The sequence below is a fragment of the Apus apus genome, chromosome 6 (assembly GCF_020740795.1).
Source record: "Apus apus isolate bApuApu2 chromosome 6, bApuApu2.pri.cur, whole genome shotgun sequence".
NCBI lineage: Eukaryota > Metazoa > Chordata > Aves > Apodiformes > Apodidae > Apus > Apus apus.
This window is the reverse complement of record NC_067287.1, coordinates 771,390-790,761: the sequence shown is the minus strand read 5'-3', so window position 1 is coordinate 790,761 and position 19,372 is coordinate 771,390. Positions and strand designations below refer to the sequence as shown.

Below are 19,372 nucleotides of genomic sequence, written 5' to 3'. Positions count from 1 at the left end.
TCCCCTGCTCCCACACAGTCACTCCTGCCATTTATCCAGCACAAGAGGAGAGGATAAAAGACCAGTAAACCATGTAAGGCTGTGAGATGCCTCTGATCTGCAAGGGAGTACTTCAGACAATCTTGTCATGTCTCAACGTGCTGCTTTGGCTTCACCTGGAGGTGCTTGGCCAACGGGTGCTGGAGCCACCAGCCCCGCGTGTCCCCTCAGCTCCCAGGGCTCCAGGTCCCCTAATCACCAGCATCAGCCCTGTCACAATGCTCCATCCAGGCTATAGTTTCAACATCACAGAAGAAACTTGCTGCAAAGGCCCTTATAGTGGTAAGTAACACATCTAATTACCATATCCTTAGAATAGATGTAATATAAATTTCATTACTCACTTAAAAGTTCTAAAGTTAACAGCATAAACTTGAAGTTGAGTAATTAAGTAATCCTTATATAGACACTTATTAAAGTATTTATACATATTATCTTAAATCTACATCTATCATTTTGCCAATTAAAATTAGGACTTTAATTGCAATTAAGTAATTTAATTGCCAATTGAACAGCAAAATTGCTAAGTGACTAATTTTAATGCCTATTTTAATTACCAATCATGACTGGGGAGGGAGCTAATCAAGCAGTATCAGAGTAATGATGTGAAAAAAAAAAAAGGAGAACAAACATTCAAGACTACATGCCTTTAAAAAAAGAGCTCTAAATTAAATAAATGCAAACACAATTTTATACATGTGGCGAAATGCTGTATTTTGGTGTCTAAATCCACGAGCACAAGAACACATTTAATAAAAGAGAACCGCAGCTCTTCCCCCCAAAGTGCTGAGGATGAAGTGCCCCTCATCCCGTGTTCCTGCCCTCATCTCTCTGGAAGGTAATCCCAGAAACGTGCCCTGCAGCATCCCCAACTCGGCTGGCTGAGCACCCTTCAGAATGCTTCCAAACCCCAAGCTGGGGAGCTGAAGAAGAGAGAAGAGCCCCCCAGCACCAGACCTGAGGACCCAGGATGGCAGGGAGGGTGGCAAATGACGAGGTCCCTGTTTTGGTGGTGGCTGGTGGAGCCCTCCCCAGGGCAGACACCCCCAGCTCCACACAACTGGTGGGAGAGGAACAGTAGGAGAGGAACAGGCGGCCCCGGCTGTCGCAGGGACAGGGCACAACTGATGCCTTCATCACCCACAGTGCCCAGTTCTCCTGCTCCCCCCAAGGAAAAGGGCAGGAGCACACACACGTGCACACGCGTGTGCTTGCAGAGGTGTGTCATCACTGCTCCCATTCCCTCCCATCATGGGTTTAGAGATGCACAGGTGAAGCACAAGCATTTTTGACCCTTAACTGCCTGTTGAGGAGCACCGAACCCAAACATACTCCAAAAGGTAAAAATCCATCTTCCTGAAAGGCCCTGTCCCCCAGCAACGAGGTTTCCCAGCTCATGGTAGCAGCTTCTGCAGGAGGACATGCTGCAGCTGACCCCACAGGAGGGATTCTGGAGACAGTCTGTGTGGGGACCTGCTTCAGGTACCTTCATCTTCAATAAAAGGGCACAAATTCTTGTCATTCCTGTCTGTGAGCACAGCGAATTCCCGAAGTCTGAAGGCAAGTTACAGTGTCTGTCCAACACTGGGAAGCACAGGAACTGCTCCGTGGCAGCAGCAGTTGTACATACCTCAGCAGCAGGGCCATGACCAGGTGCCCATCCCTGCCTTGGGACCATGGCTGTCTCAGCCCCATGAGCAGCAGCCAGCGTGGCTGGGCATGGTCAGAGCTGCAGCAGCCCCGTGGGACCTGCAGCACATCACAGACCCCGAGCAACACTCACCTCCCACGTTCTATTAATGCACAAGTCTGAAGGATGGGAGGTGTTGGGCAGCCTCGGGCTATGGCAGGACCTCGCTGTGCGCAAAGCAGCAGTTTGTTTTGTGTGTGGGAAGACCCAGCCCTGGTTCCTTGGTCACACAGGTGTCCTGTGGCAGTGACACAGCTTTGCTCCTTTTCTACAGGCCAGCAAGCTTTGGCTTGGTGCCCACATACAACCAGGGCCATGTTTTTCTGGCACCTACGAAAAGGGTGCTCCACCAGCAATGCCACTTCTGCTTCTAGTTCTGTAGCCACACAAGTGTACCCTGTCTGACTTGGGCAAACGTTTCAGGGGGATGTTTTGGGAGAGGGAAGCTTTGTTTCCTCTTCAACAGAGCAGAACTTAAGACTTGAAAAAAAGGTGTGGGGTGCAGAAGACACGATGTGTACAAGGAACACCAGCAGGTGTTCCTGCTTGGTGAGCACGTGCCCTGCAGAAGGACGACTGCACTGAGAGCTGCTGGTGTCATCACCCAGGGATCCAAAATGAGTGGTGTCTCTCCAGCGAATACCTTCCAGAGGGAAAGAGAACCAAAGCATCTTTCCGTCCAATTTCACTTCAGCACTTCTTCACACGAGGTGCAAAGTCCCCACACGCGGGCCCAGGCAGAGGAAGGGGCGGGGGCTGCTGGGCCTGGCCCCGGCACCACCCGAAAGCGGCTGCAGATCAGGACCTGCCCCCGGGGGCCTCCCCTCGGGGCACGCCGAGGGCTCCAGCCCCGGAGCAGCTCATCAGAGCACAGGTCTCTGTGTTCCCAGGAGAGCCTCCAGCCAGCAGTGGTGAGAGCAGCAGGGCCCCGACCCGCAGAGAGAGCCCTCCATGCTCCGGGGGTCATGGCCAGACTCGGCTGGGAGTGGAGCAGCTCACACATTATCCCCGTTACATTTTCCTAAGACTTCCACAGGAGCACCATTCTCCCTTCCTTCCTGCTCTTAGTCCGCTTGATTCTGCTGGTAGTATCAGATGACACAAAGAATTTATTACAGGAATATTTATTTCAGCTTCTGTTCTCCTTAACACGTGGTTATTCCGTGGCAGACTATAAAGCCGGATTTTCCCTCCGTTATTACCAGCAGGTGAGCACTTCGGGTCGCCCCTCAACGCCTGCCTGCTCCGGCAGCTGCCAAGGCCCGGGAATGCCCAGATTTGCTCACAGCGTTTGAAGCCGGGCTCGGCTGGGCCCCGTCCCTCGGGATCCACCCCTCGGCCAGCCTCCCGCCGGCCCGGGCAGGGCGCAGGAACCGCGCCCGGCCGCGCATCCTCCCGCCCGGAGCCGTTTCTGTTCTCCCGGGGCCGTAGGTGATGGATCCCCGCGGGGTGAAAGGCTAAACGGGCCATATGGCACGTGTTGCGTCCCATATGCCTCCCCGCCCAGCCGTGCCTCAGCTGCCACCAGCAAACATCTGCCCGTCCCGGCGATCCAGCTGTGCGGGAACCGCTGCCGGCACCGCGCACCGATTCCAACCCCCACCCGGCCGCGGGGGGGCCCGTCCCCGAGCCCCCCCCCCCGCGGTGCTACCCCGGTCCGACCCTCCCCCCCCCCTCCCCGCTACCTGCCTGCCCCGCCGGTGCGGAGCGGAGCGGAGCGGAGCGCGGTGTCCCCGCGGCGGCCGCAGCCCCGAGCCCCGCGCCCGGAGCCGGGTCCCGCCGCGCCCCCGCGCAGCTGCCGCCGCCGAGCGCGTCACCGCCCGTCAGCGCCGCGGCCGTGGCGTCAGCACCGGGGGGCGGGGGGCCAACCGGGGCGCGCCCGGCCCCGCCGGCACCGGGCCAGGGGCTCCCGGCTGGTCCCGTCGCGCCACGGACCCTGCAGCGGCCTCGGGGCTGGTGGGTGTTCCGGGGGAGGGAGGGAGGGGGTGCTCGGGGTTTGCGGGTTCTAGTTTGTTTGGGGGGTTAAACATTGGTTTGGGTTGTTTTTTTAAGATTTGTTTGGGGTTTTTCCAGGCACCCCCCGGCGCTGCGGGGCGGGGCGGGCTCCTGGATGACGGCTGCTCTGCACTGGAGATGCTGCTGCTCTGCCCGCAGCCCGGCCCAGCCCCGCGCTCCTCAGCACTCGTCTCACTGACTGATAGAGACAGGACCCCAAACTGGTTTGGGTTGGAAGGGACCTTAAAGACCATCCAGTCCCACCCCCTGACATGGGCAGGGACACCTCCCACCAGCCCAGGCTGCTCCAAGCCCCATCCAACCTGCCCTTCAACACTGCCAGGGATGGGGCAGCCACAGCTTCCCTGGGCAACCTGGGCCAGGGTCTCCCCACGCTCACGGGGGCGAATAATTTCTTCCTCCTATCCCACCTGAATCTGCCCTTGTGGGCCGAGGTGCCACCAAGGATCACCCAGGCCCAGGCCTGCCCCGGGGGGCAGCCCCTCAGCTCCAGCCGTGCAGAGCAGCACGTCACGGTTTGATGTCACTTGAGCGTCCCCGGGATGGAACTGGTTCTAGAAAATTGACTATTTTAAGGACCTTGTAAAGTTTCCTTACATAAACCACACATCTCTCTGCTTACACCCCCCCCCCCCCCACGCAGGCAGGCTGCAACGCACACAGAGCTTCTTGCATCCTCCACTTGGCAGTGTTTCCCTCCAAGGCTTGAGAATGCCCAAAGTAGTAAGGATGCCGCAGAGACTGTCACAGCTCCACGTTTGCTGTTTATTTCCGAGTCCCTGTTACCTGACAAGGATGCCAGCCAGGTGGGAATAACGGCAAAACAACCCCGGGATTGTCCCTGGAATGGCACAAGCCCCTTTGCTGGCGCTGGGAAGAGGCTGGGCAGCAGCAGCAGCTCCCATCACCGCCCCCTGAGCAGGTCAGGGAAGGGACAGCAGGAAAGTGGAGCTGCACCATTCCAGCTCCTCCAGGCATGTCGCTTCTGGTGGAATATATGAATGTAATTACACTTTTCCCCCCTCACAATTCGCGTGTGCGGGCTGTGGGGCTGCACGTGGATCAGACACTCGTCACTAAGCGACTGGCTGGGGGCTGCAGGTAGGTCCCTGGACAGGTGTCTGTGTCCACTACAGCCCAGACCATGTCCAAAGTGGCTGTCCCTGTGGGAAGGGCTGGCTGGCTGCGGGGGAGGCCACCCATATTCCCAAGCACCAGAAACCTGAGCCATGATTTTCAAGTCTTCTCCACTGTTTGCTGCCCCCCGAGGCCGTGGCCAGAAGCTCTCTCTGATGGATGGGACCACAGCAAACACCTGACTGGTTAGTGAGCGCCGTGCTGCGCACCCCAAGAGGACCCTTTCCCTCTGCCCCCCGTGTTTGCTCTCTCGAGAAGCTCCCGTTAGCAACAGAGGAGAAATCCAGATGGAGAAGGTGCTTCTGAGTGTCCCAGAGACCGGCATCTGGCTGGGGTGACGGGGGAGCTGGCTGGGGTCTTCGTCACCTGGCTTGTTTGGGAATTGCCTCAGGGATTGGCTCCAGGCTGTTCTGCCACTCTGGAAACCCCCAGAAATGTCACTTGATTGATATGCTTATGTCACAACAACTCTAAAATAGCACAATTACACGTTGTTTTCTCCATATCTATTTTTCTGAACACATCCAGGATCCTTCCCCCTGACACAATCCTCAGAAGACATTGCCATATTTGACTGGGGGAGAAGAGAAACTCACCGAAGCTGGAGGAAGGGGCTGGTTTCCAGTGCAGCCTTCTCCAGCAGCCAGTGCGCTGGGAGGTGGTGCTGGCCCCATCTCCAGATGGACAAGGTGGTCCAGAGATCCTTGTGCATTGAGGGTGTCAGTGATGAGCTCTGAAAGCGCCTCTGGGTCTGCCTGGGGCCAGCCCTGCTCAGAGCTGGCTTCAGGGAAGGCGCTTGACACACAACAAGTATTTTTCCTCCAAGATGTTTTTCAGTACCGGAGCCTTATGCCAACAGCGTGAGCCTGCTCAGGGCTTGGTAGCAGGAGCCTCATCCGTGGGTGCTAAAACCACCTGTGGGAGCAGGGGTGTCTGTGGGGATTCTCAGCGCCGTTACCCTCCACCAGGCGCGGGGTGGCTTGCGTAAAGCCTCGCAGATGGGAGGCATCACGCTGGAGGAATGTCTGGTGTGACCGAGTTACCAGGCGTCTGCTTCTGTCATCCCCAAAGGCTTTGCTGGAGTCCTTTCTAACAACGTGCTGTGGGATGGACTGGCTGCCAAAGGCAGGAAGGGTTTGGCTTGGTGGATTCCTGGCAGCAGAGGGTGGCCGGGACCCCTCCCTCGCTAAAGCAGCTGCAGACAAAGCACTGGGGTTGTAACGTGTGGCTGCAGCTGCAGGGGGGTGCCCATGGCCCCACCGCTGCCGTGCCCGGGGGCCTGATCCTTGCCCTGCACTCAAGTGGGAAGAAAATAACTTCCCATTGAGGCTGTAAGCCTGGAGGGCTCCCGAAAGAGAGATATCTGGAGTATTTTACACAGTGTCTTGGAGAACTGCTGTGCTCCTGGCGGGTGAGTGGGAGCTGTGATGCAGCGTGTCAGCCCCGCTGGTGCTGGCCTCCTGCTCCCACCCTGTGCAGGCTGGGTGGGGATTGGGGTGCAGGCAGAGCCCCCCAGGCTGCCCAGCCCTGCCCAGGGCACTCTGCCTTGCAGGGCACCTGTCAGAAGCCAGGTACCCCTCAGCAGGATGTGTCCCCAGGGATGCCGTGCTCATCTCCCTGCTTCCTCACAGCCCAGGGGCAGGCAAGGTTTGCAAGCCACACGATTAATTTCTAGAGGTGCTCAAGTTGTATGTTGCAATCACTGCTCTCAACTGAGTCATCTTTTTGGCCAGAGGGCTGTTGGAACTTGTCTTCTCTGCTGAGGGTATGGATGGTAAGGGATGGAGGGTGACAGTGGCTGAGGTGGGGCTGTGGGACAGTCACCAGGAACGGAGCTATCAGCATCCCATATTTGTCTGGCTACTTGTGTGACAATGACCTTCCTCTACAGCTGGCCCCACAACAGGTAGCAAACACCAGAATAAGTTCACAAACAGACTCTCATGAGAATGCTGGTTAACCCTCGGGTAAAAGGCTCATACTGCACTGCAGGCTTCAGAAAACAGCAGTAACACCAGGAAAAGACAATAGGGAGGTTCAGGTTGGATGCTAGGAAAAATGTCTTCACTGAGAGAGTGGTGAGGCTTTGGAACAGGCTGCCCAGGGAGGTGGTGGAGGCACCATCCCTGGGGGTGTTCAACAAACAGGTGGACATGGTGCTTTGGGGGATGGTTTAGTGGCCATGGGGGTGTCGGGCTGATGGTTGGACTAGAGGATCTTGAAGGTCTTTTCCAGCCTTAACAATTCTATGACTCTATGCATGTGATGGTTGCTGTAATTAGAGGTGAATGGCAGGGAGAGCAAACCCATTAATGCAGAATGTTAATTGAAAACAGAACTTGTGTAGAGAATGGAGCTCATAATGATAAGAATAGGTATTAAAATATCATTTTCCTGCTTAAAATGCCTGATTTTAACACAACATCTGAAGGAGTTGTGTTTTAAAACGTTAATGATTTCCAGTGCTTCAAAAGAAGTGTGACCTCCACGATCACGCTGGGACATCACATTTTTTCTGCCTCTTGCTGGCTTAGGGGAAGGGCAGTAGAGGTGCTCCCCAGGGCTCTGCTGGGGGTCACAGAATCACAGGATCACTCTGGTTGAAAAAGACCTTCAAGCTCATCGAGTCCAACCACTACCCTAACTCTGCCACGTCCACCACTAAGCCCTGTCCCCTGGCACTACATCTGTCTTTTTAGATGTCTCCAGGGATGGTGGCTCAACCACCTCCTGGGACAGCCTGGATCACCCAGCCCAGCTCCTGCCCCAGACCAAGACAACTCCAAAATTCACCCCACACAGCCCTGTGCTCCAAGCACTGGCTTGCCAGGCAGCCAGAGGATTATGGAGAAACAGGGAAGGGCAACACACAATCCATGACACAGTCCTCTTTGCACAACTGGGAGCACGGTGAGCAGTGAACCCTGAGCTGAGAAAGAGCAGTGTTAAATGAAAATACCCAAACTGGAACTCAGCCTGCATGTTCTGTGGAGGAAAAACTGGGGTGTTTTGTTCTTTTTCATTTTTAACTAAGTGGAGTCTGGATCTTCAATGTGAAAAAAAACTAGATTAAAACTGAGGTGAAAATGTAATCTTGTCAATATTCATAGCAAAGAAAACCTTTTTTGGGTGACTGAGCTTTAATAATAATAAAGAGAGAAATCAAAAGTGGATTTTATGTTCACCAGATTGTTCAGTACAAAAGCCAACAAAATTAGGCCTTATTGATGCAATAAGCAAGAGGAAATATATTAGTTTCCAAATCACAACATTCCAGCACAAGATATCATTGGAAAACCAAGTCAATTTTTCTCTCAGCCGAATTCCTATTAAATGATCCCACCCTTCCCAGCAGGCAGAGCCACAGAGCAGCCCCTGTTGACATGGTGACACTGAGATGGAAGGCTATGGTGCCCTGGCTCCCAATGGTCCCACAGCCACCAGCCTCACCTCCAGAGATCTCTCCAACCTCTGCTGCAGCTGGGCCAGGGGGCAAGTGCTGCCAGGCTCTGGATAGCCATGGTCTGGGGACAGGGACACTGAGCAGGGGCAGCAGGTGAACCTTGAAGATCATCAAGCTGATCTTCCCAGCCAAGCAGCAACCACAGCAGCCACGTTCCCGTGGTGTTGCAAGGGTGATGGGAACCCATCCTCACTGCACTGAATCCTGGTTTAAACAAGAGAGGGTGTGGATTAATAGCAGGGCAAGGAAGGGAACCATTTTTTGATCCTAAGTCTTTGGGCTGTGAGGCTTGAACACGTTTCTTTGGAGTCAGTGGTAACTTCCAACTTTAGATGGGATGTTAGGAAGAATTTCTTCACTGGAAGGTTTATCAGGCATTGGAACAGGCTGCCCAGGGTAGTGGTGGAGTCACCATCCCTGGAGGGGTTTAGGAGTCAAAAAGACACAGTACTTAGGGTCATGGTTTAGTTAAGGACTAGTCAGTGTTGGGTTAACAGTTGGACTTGGTGATCCTGAAGCTCTTTTCCAGACAAGGTGATTCTGTGATTCTGTGGGATTCTGCATGAAGGGGCAAGAACCAGTTGGGCTGAATTCCCACTTCCATGGGAGTTGGACGTTTTTTTATTAAGGTTTTTAAAGAAATAAAAAGTTTAGTTTAACTTTAAAAGAAATATAAAGTTTCAGTCTTCCTCATTTACCTAAAACAATGGTGATATAATGGCTTTGTAAGAACTCACTCTCTGCTGCATGAAGGTAGGGAGAGCGAGGGTGATGGATTAGAACTTGAAGGGAGGAGATTTAGGTGAGGCATTAGGTAGAAATTCTTCACTGTGAGGGTGATGAGACACTGTCCCAGGTTGCCCAGGGAAGCTGTGGCTGTAATTTACTTATCTGCCTGTAGCCCTAATGAATCTCCCAGTTCAGCACTGAAACCCTGGGGTATCTCATTTTTTTAACTTCCATAATTCTTTACTATGGGCTGATTTGTAACCTCTGTTTTTTGGGGTGTTCTGATGATGTTCTCACAGGGAATACCACGAACCAGCTGAACAATTTGCAGTACACCTGGTGTGGCTGGGAGCTAATGACAGCCTTCCCTGCTTTATTGCCCCATTTCACTGTGCACAAGGGCCTGAAGTCAATAACAACTGAAGATGTGAAACTTCAGGAGAAGAAGAGATCTGTATTTGGAGGATTTAAGACTGTAACTTCATTCAAACTTAGAGTCTAACACATGTGCAGAACTTGCTGAAGGTTGTTCTGGGCACTGCATTCCCTGATGAGCAGCAGCAGATGAAAACTGTTTGATAAATGTAACATCAGCAACTTTCTTAGTTGTTTAACTTTGCAAATCACAACTCTGCCATCCTTTATTTTTAAGACGTTTGTTATTTAAAACGGTTTGGTAAGTAGCTAGTGTATTGTTCATAATGTCTGAAATCTGTCACTTCATGCTTTTCTTGGTCTCCAACAGGAATGTTTTTTGAAGGAGGACAGGAACGCTGAAGTATAAATAAAGTAAGAGATCAGTGAGTATTCTTCACTGACTCATTGGATACTTTGCCAACCGTGGGATGATATGACAGAAGAAATATACCTGGAGCTCTTTCTGTGTGAGTGGCTGAGGCCATTGCAGGGCTGCAGTGCCTGGTCAGGAGGTGCAGCAGCCCTGAGAGGGTTGGGCTGTCCCAAGGGGCAGGTGGGCATCACAGGGGGAGCAGGGACCTGGCCCAGGTTTGCTGCTGTGCAAGGCATGAATGTGCACAACGGAGCTGGAGCAAGGACAGGAACTCTCTTCAGATGTTTGCTTTGTGTTGCCACACTCTGCTGTTGGATTTTACTGAACGAGAGTGTTTATTTTAAGACGGAATTCTGAGTAAAAACATTTAATGCTGGGAACAAGTGCAGTGACAGAAAACTGTGTAAGACAGAAATGCAGCAGTACCTCTGCATCTCTTCAGAGTGTCACTGTGATCGTTCTTGCACAGACTTTGACACTGAGCTCTTCAGACTGGACTGCAGAGATGCATCAGCTTGGAGAAAAAGTTCTATGGAAAATACAGGGTGAGTTTAAGTGTGTGCCTAGTGAGATCGGATGAAAAGGCAGCAGCTCGAGCAGATGCAATGCAAACCCGGCATGGGTAAAGTTGGTGAGGGACCCAGAAGGAGTTAATCCCACCAAGGAATGCGGAGGAGCTGCCAGATAACAGTGACATTGTTTTTCTCTGATGTCAGCACAGAAACCCGAACACAAAGGGGTGAATGTAGTCCTCTGAGAGAGCTGTTGAGGAGCTGAATGTGGGGCTTGTGCCCTGGCATCCAGCAGCATTAAAAGCTGCTGGGCACACGATGACAAAGTGTTTCCTGGAACCAGGGGCTGTCTCCAGACATCTGGGCAAGGCGGGTGCTGTGGGCGGCAGTCGGAAGGATCCCGGGATGCGGGAGCTGCTGGGCTGCCCCGGCAGCAGCAGGGTTCCGGCTCTGCCTCCTGAAGTCCTGAGAACAGGCACTTCTGGCAGGCTTGGGCTCGCCACCCAGCAGATTTACAGCCAGCTATGGGCCATTTTGTTTCACTTTACAGCTCCGTGTAAGGCCTCTGGTCCTGCCTGAATAATTCCATCTGTTCCGTGTTTGGGAGGTGATGGTCTGGAGGATATCTGGGTCTAGCTGCAACGCAAGTATTGAGTTGGTGAGCTGGAAGGGACCTCCAGAGATCACCCAGTCCAACCCCCCTGCTACAGCAGGATCCCCTGGAGCACATCCCACAGGGCTGCATCCAGGTGGGGCTGGAATATCTGCAGAGAAGGGGACTCCACACCCTCCCCGGGCAGCCTGTCCCAGGGCTCTGCCACCCTCACAGGCAAGAAGTTTTCCCTCCTATTTCAGGGGCACCTCCCCTGTCCCAGCCTGTGCCCGCTGCCCCTCGTCCTGTCCCTGGGCACTGCTGAGCAGGGTCTGGCTCCACCCTCCCTGCACCCACCCTCAGACACCTGGATGCCCGAAAAGGTCTCCCCTCGGCCTCCTCTTCCCCCCGCCCCGAACCATTCTGTGAGAACCCGAGAGGAAAGCCGCGCGTCCAGGCGGCCGGGAGGCGGGATCCGCGGGCGCTCCCGGGCAGAGCAGCAGCCGCAGCAGCCGCAGCGCCCGGAGCTGCCCTGGAATGAGCGCAGCCCAAGGACTCCACCAGCCGGGGATGTAGCTCAGTGGTAGAGCGCGCGCTTCGCATGTGTGAGGTCCCGGGTTCAATCCCCGGCATCTCCAGCGGCTCTTTTTTCCTTTTTTTTCTTTTTTTTTTTTTTTTAAAAGACCTTCGGTTCGTTCTTTTCCCCCCCCGCCAGCACAGCCCGCAGCCGCCACGACGCTGCTTCTCCCCCGCTGCGGCGGCTCTTGGCGCTCGGGAAGCCGGCGAGCACAATAAAAAGGCGCTGCGAGCGCCGGGGAACAAAAAGACACGAGACTTGCATTGGCCGGGAATCGAACCCGGGCCTCCCGCGTGGCAGGCGAGAATTCTACCACTGAACCACCAATGCACGCTCTGCTCAGCTTTTCCCCCGGCTCCTCCTGAGCCCTCAGGTCTTTCTTCACTTTGCTTTTTTACATCCCTTTCCAGCAGCTTTGCGTCGCTGCTTCCAGGGAAAAGAAAAGGCCCTTAGGAAGCTAGCAATGTCAGCGCACATTTTTCCTCTAAAACCCCCTAGAATGGTATCGGTTACCTATCTTTAAATTGAACAGCTTTCAGGTCAAGTCACAGAAGGTGTAATTTTGTTCCTGTTCTGTCCTGGAAAGACGTTGCCAGAGGAGTTTTCCGGTGCAGGGCTAGCGGAGGCTAAAAACAGCCACGCAGGAGAGAGCAGGTTCAAGGAAAACAACACCAAGTGTTGCCCATCAGGAGAACATCAAGGTGCACGTACGAGGAGAAGAGCTTAACAAGACCCTGCAGGCAAGATGAACACCTCCCACTAACCACCACATGGCAGGTACTAAGCAGCAGTTTTCTTTTTCAACCAACAGGAACTGGACACTACAGATAATATTCCAGTTTCCCGGGTGAAAGCCAACATGTCAACTTCCCTACACAGTCCTCAGCTTACCCGTCCTGCACCGGACGGTAAGAAGAGGGAAGAGTCCTGGGGCTGCCTCTCCTGGGTGATGAACAGGACAGGTGGTGTTGCTGCAGAACTGTTAGAGGACCAGGTTATAGAGGATCACCACAGCAACAAAACTGGAACTATTAGCAAGCCTGTCTTGCTCTCCGAGTAGGAATGAAACCCGTTCTTGCACTCATGGTGAGTAATTTAGAGAACAGTTTCTCACGTTCCCATTGTGCAGCTGCTCAGAACATCTCGGGGGGCTGGCTGAGGCACTACAGAGAACTCTGTGAATCAGGAGGAGTCTGGCAGCTCACATGCCTCACTGGAGCTCAGATGTTGCTCCAGAACAGGTTCCGGAGAGCCTTTTTCAAGCTACATGACAGGGTCATGCTTGGCTTCCCTTTAACAATGGCTGGATGTGAGACCTATAATACTAGAAAGTGGGGGCTAGAGTCACAGAACTGGTGAACATTTCACAGCATGGGTTCAGCTGACTGAGGTTCTGCATCCTACTCCAGTGAGCCAGGGAGTCCTTTGGCTTAATCCATCAAGTCCATTGTCTTAATGGGCTTGGAAAAGTTGGGAGAACACTCCCTGCAAAACCCCAGTGCAGCCTGGGTAAGGCTGGCAGAACAGAGCAGGGACATCCCATGAAATTACCGTCCTAAACAAAATTTAAATACAAACACTTCATAAAAATAAGTGTTTCTCGAGCTGCCATCCATCAAACATACATAATTTTAGAAGTTCAGTAGATGGCTTGAATGGCATCCAGGATCCAACTTCATGTAACAAGATTATAGGATCTAGGGAACTACTTTTAGTGAGACTGCTTAAAATGTACTTTTGTACATGTCTCTCCATATCTGATGAAGAGGTGAGAGGGGTTATCTTGTCAGGACATCATCCCCTTTGGCTGAGTTAAAAAATCTTTCAGGCAGCTAAGGAGACGCCACAGACTTCCACCAGAAACAAAACACCAGTTCCAGGAAGCAGGGAAAGGAATTTCTTAGGCCTTTTTATCCCCAAGAAAGGGACAAATGCATTTTTTCCATTCCAGGTCTGGAAATGGCTCCTTTAAAGGGACTTTGATCTTGATGCTTCTGCCTATGGCTCCCCATGAGGCTCTCCTGCTGCAGAGCAGAACCAAGGAGCTCTAGGTGCTGCTGCCAGCTCTGTCATGTCCCTCTGAGGAGGACGCTCTCCTCAGGGACACCTGTAGCCTCAGACATCCCCAGTTCAGCCAGTGGGGCTGCAAGAGAAACAAGGTAGGGACAAACAGCTCCAGTCAAGCTCAGAACTGCAGGTGTGGGTTACCTGGGCTGGGGTAAGTGGGTATCATTCATTGCCTCCTCCCCAGCTGGAATGGACACGTGTCCCCATGTCACACCATACAGCTGCAGCTGGGCAGCACCCACCTGAAAACTGCTTTTGCACCAACCCCTGCGTTGGCATAGAAAAAAGAGAAAGTGTGCTGCTACAGATGTACCTGCTTGCTCTGACTGACCTCTTTAAATGGAGCTGTATTAAATGGAGATCTGGCTAGAAATGATGCCCAAGGAGTAATTCACACTGACCTGAAACATACCATGCCTCTGTCATAATCAACTGCCCAGTCATCAGTTTCTCAGGTCTAACTAACACAAACCTAATACTCAATATTACCAGGAAAGTTAACACTTCTTACTGGCCCCCAAAATAGAGAAGGACAACGGCAGGCCTCTCAGAGTGGCTTCTAAAAGCTTCCTCAGGAAAGGCGTCCAAAGGGTGCAGAAAATGTGAGCCCTCCCCAGCGACTCCTCTGCTGAGTGGAGGGCACACACATCAACTTGATTCCAGCAGGTCACGGGCTGGGCCGGGCATTTAAAAATACCCACCTACCCCAAAGGACAAAAGAATGCACGCTGTGGAGCCTTCAGCAAAGACTGTTGAAACAAACCAAACAAAACAATTGTGGTAATCTTTCGGGTAAGACTTATAATGTAGAACAACTTGTCAGGGCAGGTTAAAGTTTTAAGGCCTAGCAATTTTGACAGCGTCCCTCTGAGCACAGCGAGGCGCAGGGACGAGCGGGACGGCAAAAGGTCACTTGGTCACAGGGATCTGCTGCCTCTTCTGCCTTTATCTCAAGACCCACTGGGCACGTCCCAATTAATTATTTAAATCTGCAGAGGAAAATATTTCTGCAGATGAAAAGGTATCATCTGAAATGCTGGGGAAGCTCCAGGATGGCTGGCGTGGTCAGACCCAGTGCTGGGAGGGACCCGGGGCGCGGTGCCGGCTCCAGCAGCGCTGGTTTGGTGCAGGTACCAGCAACGAGGAAACTTCCAGATCTCCCTGTATCCCTTTCTTTCCAGCTGAACAGCTCTGGATTACAAAAGGTCACCAGACCAAAAGTGACAATGATATAGGTGGGTATTTAAAACAACTTCTCCCAGCACAACTGAGCTGCAAAACTTCCTTATAAACCCGGGAACACTCCAAGAGTGTTTGTCCCAGATGCTGCTCTAATGGGCACAAACAGAAGCCATCAGGCAAGCAATGCCAGGGAGATGGGCACTGGAAGAGGAGACCCAAATCCTGTATTTCTTCATTCTGCATTGGAATAGTAGGTTAGGGCTTTCAAAGTGATTGTGTATGTCCTTGGACAGGTTTTCCAAGATTTTTCCTTTCTCAATGAAGAAAACACCTGGATGAAAAGCAGACGTGTGTGTTCACTGGGGATGATTTTGGTCTGCCATTGTCTTACAGAAAGAAAATAATATAAACCAAATTCCAAAGAGCCTTTTCCATTCTTTTTTCTTCATATAATCTCTCTCTCTGGCACACCTAAAGAGAAAATAAATGTAAAAGGTTTTATTTCGTATTTCCTGCCACAACAAAAATCTTCAAGCAACAGAAAAGCAATACACTTAAGTACACCAAGCAGTCTTGCTTTCCAAAAGGTTGTGTCTTCTGCTCTCACTCGCTACCAATGAAATTCGGATTCTCTATTAGACCTAGCTCAGCTTCTTGCTCCAGGGAAACACAGACACCCCCCATGGCTCCTTCATAGAATCACACACTCATGGAATGGCTCAGGCTGGAAGGGACCTCAAAGATCATCAGGTTCCAGCCTTCCTGCTATGAGCAGGGACACCTCCCACCAGACCAGGCTGCACAAGCCTCATCCAACCTGCCCTTGAACACCTCCAGGCTTCCACAACCTTCCTGGGCAACCAATTCCAGCACCTTACTACACTCATGGGGACGAATTTTCCAGTTGCCTGGCTCTCCCATAGTTAAGATCTCTGCTACCATTGCTTGGAGAGGAAAATTAATTATTGTGCTTGTTCTGCAACAAATAATTTGACCAGTGACCTCATTCTGTTTAAAACTGCAATTTTTGCATGTGTCTGTGAATCGGCCCTGATGTGTTATCTTAGTGTAATTGCAAACAATAGGACATAATTATGATGATAACACATTCCTCTAGTTTTAACAGAAAAAACAGAGCCACTTTCTCTTTTCAGACATGCACACACACAAGCAGGGTGGATGTTTTGATCTGTTGCAGAGTAGGAGGGAAGTGTTTAAACACCAGCAGTGCAGCCTGGCTCAGCTGGTAAGCTGAGTACCTGACACGAAGCAGCACAGTTGTATTTCCGAGTGGTACCTGACACCAGGGATGGGAACACTCGTCAATGTTTAATGACAGCCATGACTAAGTACTATTATTTTCCAAGGGGAGGACCTACCACACATCCTGCTTGAAAAAATCTCAGTAGAGAGCTTCTGCTTCTGTCTGGGTCACTTCAGTTCCTCTGTGATCATTCTTACCCCCTGGCTCCTCACCAAGAGGTTTTCCTGAGGACAGATCAGGAGAAAACGTAGCTGTGAATGCAGGAAGAGATTTTTCTTCTTCTGATACATAACTTTGGCAGGCAGTCAGGAAAAGATGATAATCTCTCTCTCTTCCCTTGCTAATAAAGAGAAACTGCCTCTGGGGTTAAGGACAAAAGGTGAACACAATTTACACCTGCTGAGCACATGATTTCGGGCATTTATAATTCTTGCCTTGGCAGGTGTCCCAGGGACCAAGCCACACACACTGGGACTCAGGAGGGAATATTTTCATCTAGACATTAAATAAAAAAACAGACTCGAGAGGGATGAATTTGTGACACTTCAAGGCACTTCTTTTTTTTCTTTTTGGCTTAACCTTGTAGAAATCTTTCACTATTCAAACTCTCAAAGACCAATCTTTACCAACTAGTAACTAAGATAAGAACAGAGTTGAAAAGTAACTGGGATAAAGAGACAACTGTAGCTGAAAAGGAACCCTATCCAGGGAGGAAAGAACAGCCCATCCCTGGTTTGTGTGTAGCTGCACCAGGAATAGAAAGGGAGGTTGCAAGGGAAATGTGAGCCTTGCACAAGTTTTCACTCATTCTTGGATGTTCCCTTTATGACAAGGAATAGTACAGCCCTCTAATTTCCTATTCCCTTTAAGATGTTGCTGGTTTGGAAGAGTTCATGAAACACTGAGGTTCTGGGGTGCAGAATATGTTCACCTGTACACGTTTTACACTCACACACTGCCTTGCTTGGAATCAGCAAAAATCATCATGCATTGATACTGACAATGCAGCCACATCTGGGGGCACAACCTGGAGGGGTGGGAGGGCAGGACATTTTCCCAACTGTAACAAATTTATGACCATGATTTGGATGTTTGTTAGAGAGAGCCAAACCAGCAACATTTAGTCCCATGTTAGTACACGTATGGGGTAGGTATCCACATATCAAACTTGTGTGAGCTGGATCATGCTGAAATAACTCACCACAAATTGCATTTAAATCCTTTTTTTCCTAGCCCAATTATTCTTCTTCCTTTCTCATACTCTTTCTCCCAAAAAACCTCCAAATTCATACCCCCCCAAAAAAAACCAATCCACTTCTGGTGGTTATTCCTTTCATTTTCTGTTCTTTCTGCTCAGCTGAGGCATTCCAAGCCTGAGTATCTATGGAGCTTACTAATTCCAGCTGCTACTGGAGATCTCACTTCCTTTTAAGAGCACTACTGTGTCTCCTAATGTGTCTGGGATAAAAACTGCTTCCATCATCGATGGCCTCACCATCACTTACTGGGCAAAATTTCTGAAATCCAACCCTTGCAGTTGTTTGCTGACTTTAAATGCCACCTAGAGAGTTGATAGCCATACATTATTATTGATGCTTCCAATTTAGCTGTTCTGGTTATAGCTGACCCAAGAGGAAGGATTAGGTTCCCATGGCCTCCTCAGATGGGGCCTGTTGCTGACATTTAGCTGGCTGTTGGGAGACAGGAGCCTGCCTGGAGGACACCCTGGGAGGGAGGTGTGCCCCATCCTTCGTGGCAGCAGCAGGTTGTTTTTCTGTGCCTGATAGAGAACATGTCTCACGCTGCCCATAAAGCATGTTGACTAAGCAGTGAGCACAGAAGAGCAGCAATAAAAGCAGTTTCTGGGAGATGGCCAAGAATCCAGGCTAGAGGCAGAGCTGATCCCTGTATGCCTGGAGAGCAGGGAAGCAGGGACAGGCAGCGCAGGGGGTGTACAAGGGTCAGGCTGTGCCAGGCAACCAGCACATGCAGGGACTGGCTCCTGACAGGAGCATGGCTGGAAACAGCCACAAGATCAGCTCATCTTTTGGTCCAGCATGGCAAGGGAGATCCCAAACACTGGTGGGATCACAACTGCAGGGCACTAAAAATATAAATTTGCAGGGGAAGGTGCAGCCAAAAGTTCAGCAGTGACTTTTGGAGAGAGAGGAAGATCCTGGCTCATTACTAGTGTGTCCTTGGCTTTGTTACTGTGTCAGAAGCAATAGGCAGGAATCTCCAGATGACTCCCCGAGAAACATAGCTATGATTTTCAGCTGTGTCCCTAGGAGCCTGGAGTGTGGGAACCAGGATTAGAAACAAAGAGGACCATTAGAGACCATAACTCTTGGCAGTAGCCTTTTCAACTTGTCACTCAGTATCACAGAACACAAAGTAGTAGGAAGAATGAGGATACACAAAAGCATAGAATCATGGAATTGTTTTGGTTGGAAAAGCCCTTTAAGACATCCAGTCCAACCCTTCCCCCAGCCCTGCCCAGGCCACCCCTGCCCCATGTCCCTCAGCACCATCTCCAGGGCTTGGAAACCCCTCCAGGGATGGGGACTCCCCCCCTGCCCTGGGCAGCCTGGGCCAGGCCCTGACAACCCTTGCCAGGAAGGAATTGTTCCCCAGATCCAACCTCAGCCTCCCCTGGCACAACTTGAGGCCGTTCCCTCTGGTCCTGTCGCTTGTTCCTGGGGAGCAGAGCCCGACCCCCCTGGCTCCAACCTCCTCTCAGGAGCTGCAGAGCCAGCAGGTCTCCCCTCACCTCCTTTGCTCCAGGCTGGACACCCCAGCTCCCTCAGCTGCTCCTCACAAGTTCTCCAGCCCCTTCTCCTTCTGCTCCAGCCCCTTCCCCAGCTCCCTTGCCTTTCCCTGGACACGCTCCAGCCCCTCCGTGTCCTTCTTGCCCTGAGGGGCCCAGCCCTGCCCCCAGGATGGGAGGCGCAGCCCCACCAGCGCCAATTATGACTATCAGAGCTCTAAACACGGGTCAAGGGACGAGCTGGAAAGGTCTCTCCCCACTGCGCTGCCCCGCAGCCCACCGGCCAAGCCGGGAAGGCCCTGTGGTGGATACGTGGCCATTAACCTCCCGGCTCCGTCCCCCGCTTGTCCCTAAGGAGGAAACCTCCCTCCGACCCCACCGCGAGGGACCACCGGGGCTCCTCAGGCACCAAGATCACCGGTTCCATCCCGCCGCCGGCGTCCGAAGCGGGCCCCACCTGCCCCCGCCGGCAGCCCGAGCCGGAGGAGGGGCCGGGCAGGCCCGAGGTGCGGAGCGGGGTGCGGGGCCGCGCCGGGCCGGGCCGGGC

At 52.1% G+C, this 19,372-nt stretch overlaps 1 protein-coding gene, 1 long non-coding RNA gene and 2 other non-coding genes across 5 annotated transcripts in view; 2 read left to right on the top strand and 2 right to left on the bottom strand.

Annotated features, from left to right (window-relative positions):
- The first annotated feature begins 11,534 nt into the window (after positions 1-11,534).
- TRNAA-CGC (transfer RNA alanine (anticodon CGC)) lies at positions 11,535-11,606 on the top strand. Its single transcript has one exon. It is a non-coding gene; the product is annotated as a tRNA-Ala (tRNA).
- A 198-nt stretch (positions 11,607-11,804) lies between these two features.
- Positions 11,805-11,875, bottom strand: TRNAG-GCC (transfer RNA glycine (anticodon GCC)). Its single transcript has one exon. It is a non-coding gene; the product is annotated as a tRNA-Gly (tRNA).
- Positions 11,876-14,393: 2,518 nt separating this feature from the next.
- Positions 14,394-19,347, bottom strand: LOC127386467 (uncharacterized). Of its 2 annotated transcripts, XR_007889902.1 has the most exons (3): positions 19,205-19,347; positions 16,174-16,282; positions 14,394-15,265 (listed from the first exon to the last, which is right to left on the bottom strand). It is a non-coding gene; the product is annotated as an uncharacterized LOC127386467 (long non-coding RNA). The 2 variants fall into 2 exon arrangements; XR_007889901.1 differs by having other exon boundaries at positions 16,174-19,347.
- GPD2 (glycerol-3-phosphate dehydrogenase 2) overlaps positions 19,313-19,372 on the top strand; it is a 55,407-nt gene continuing 55,347 nt past the window's right edge. The window contains exon 1 of the mRNA XM_051623523.1: positions 19,313-19,331. The gene's annotated coding sequence lies outside the window, so the exon portion shown is untranslated. The remainder of the gene's footprint in view (positions 19,332-19,372) is intronic.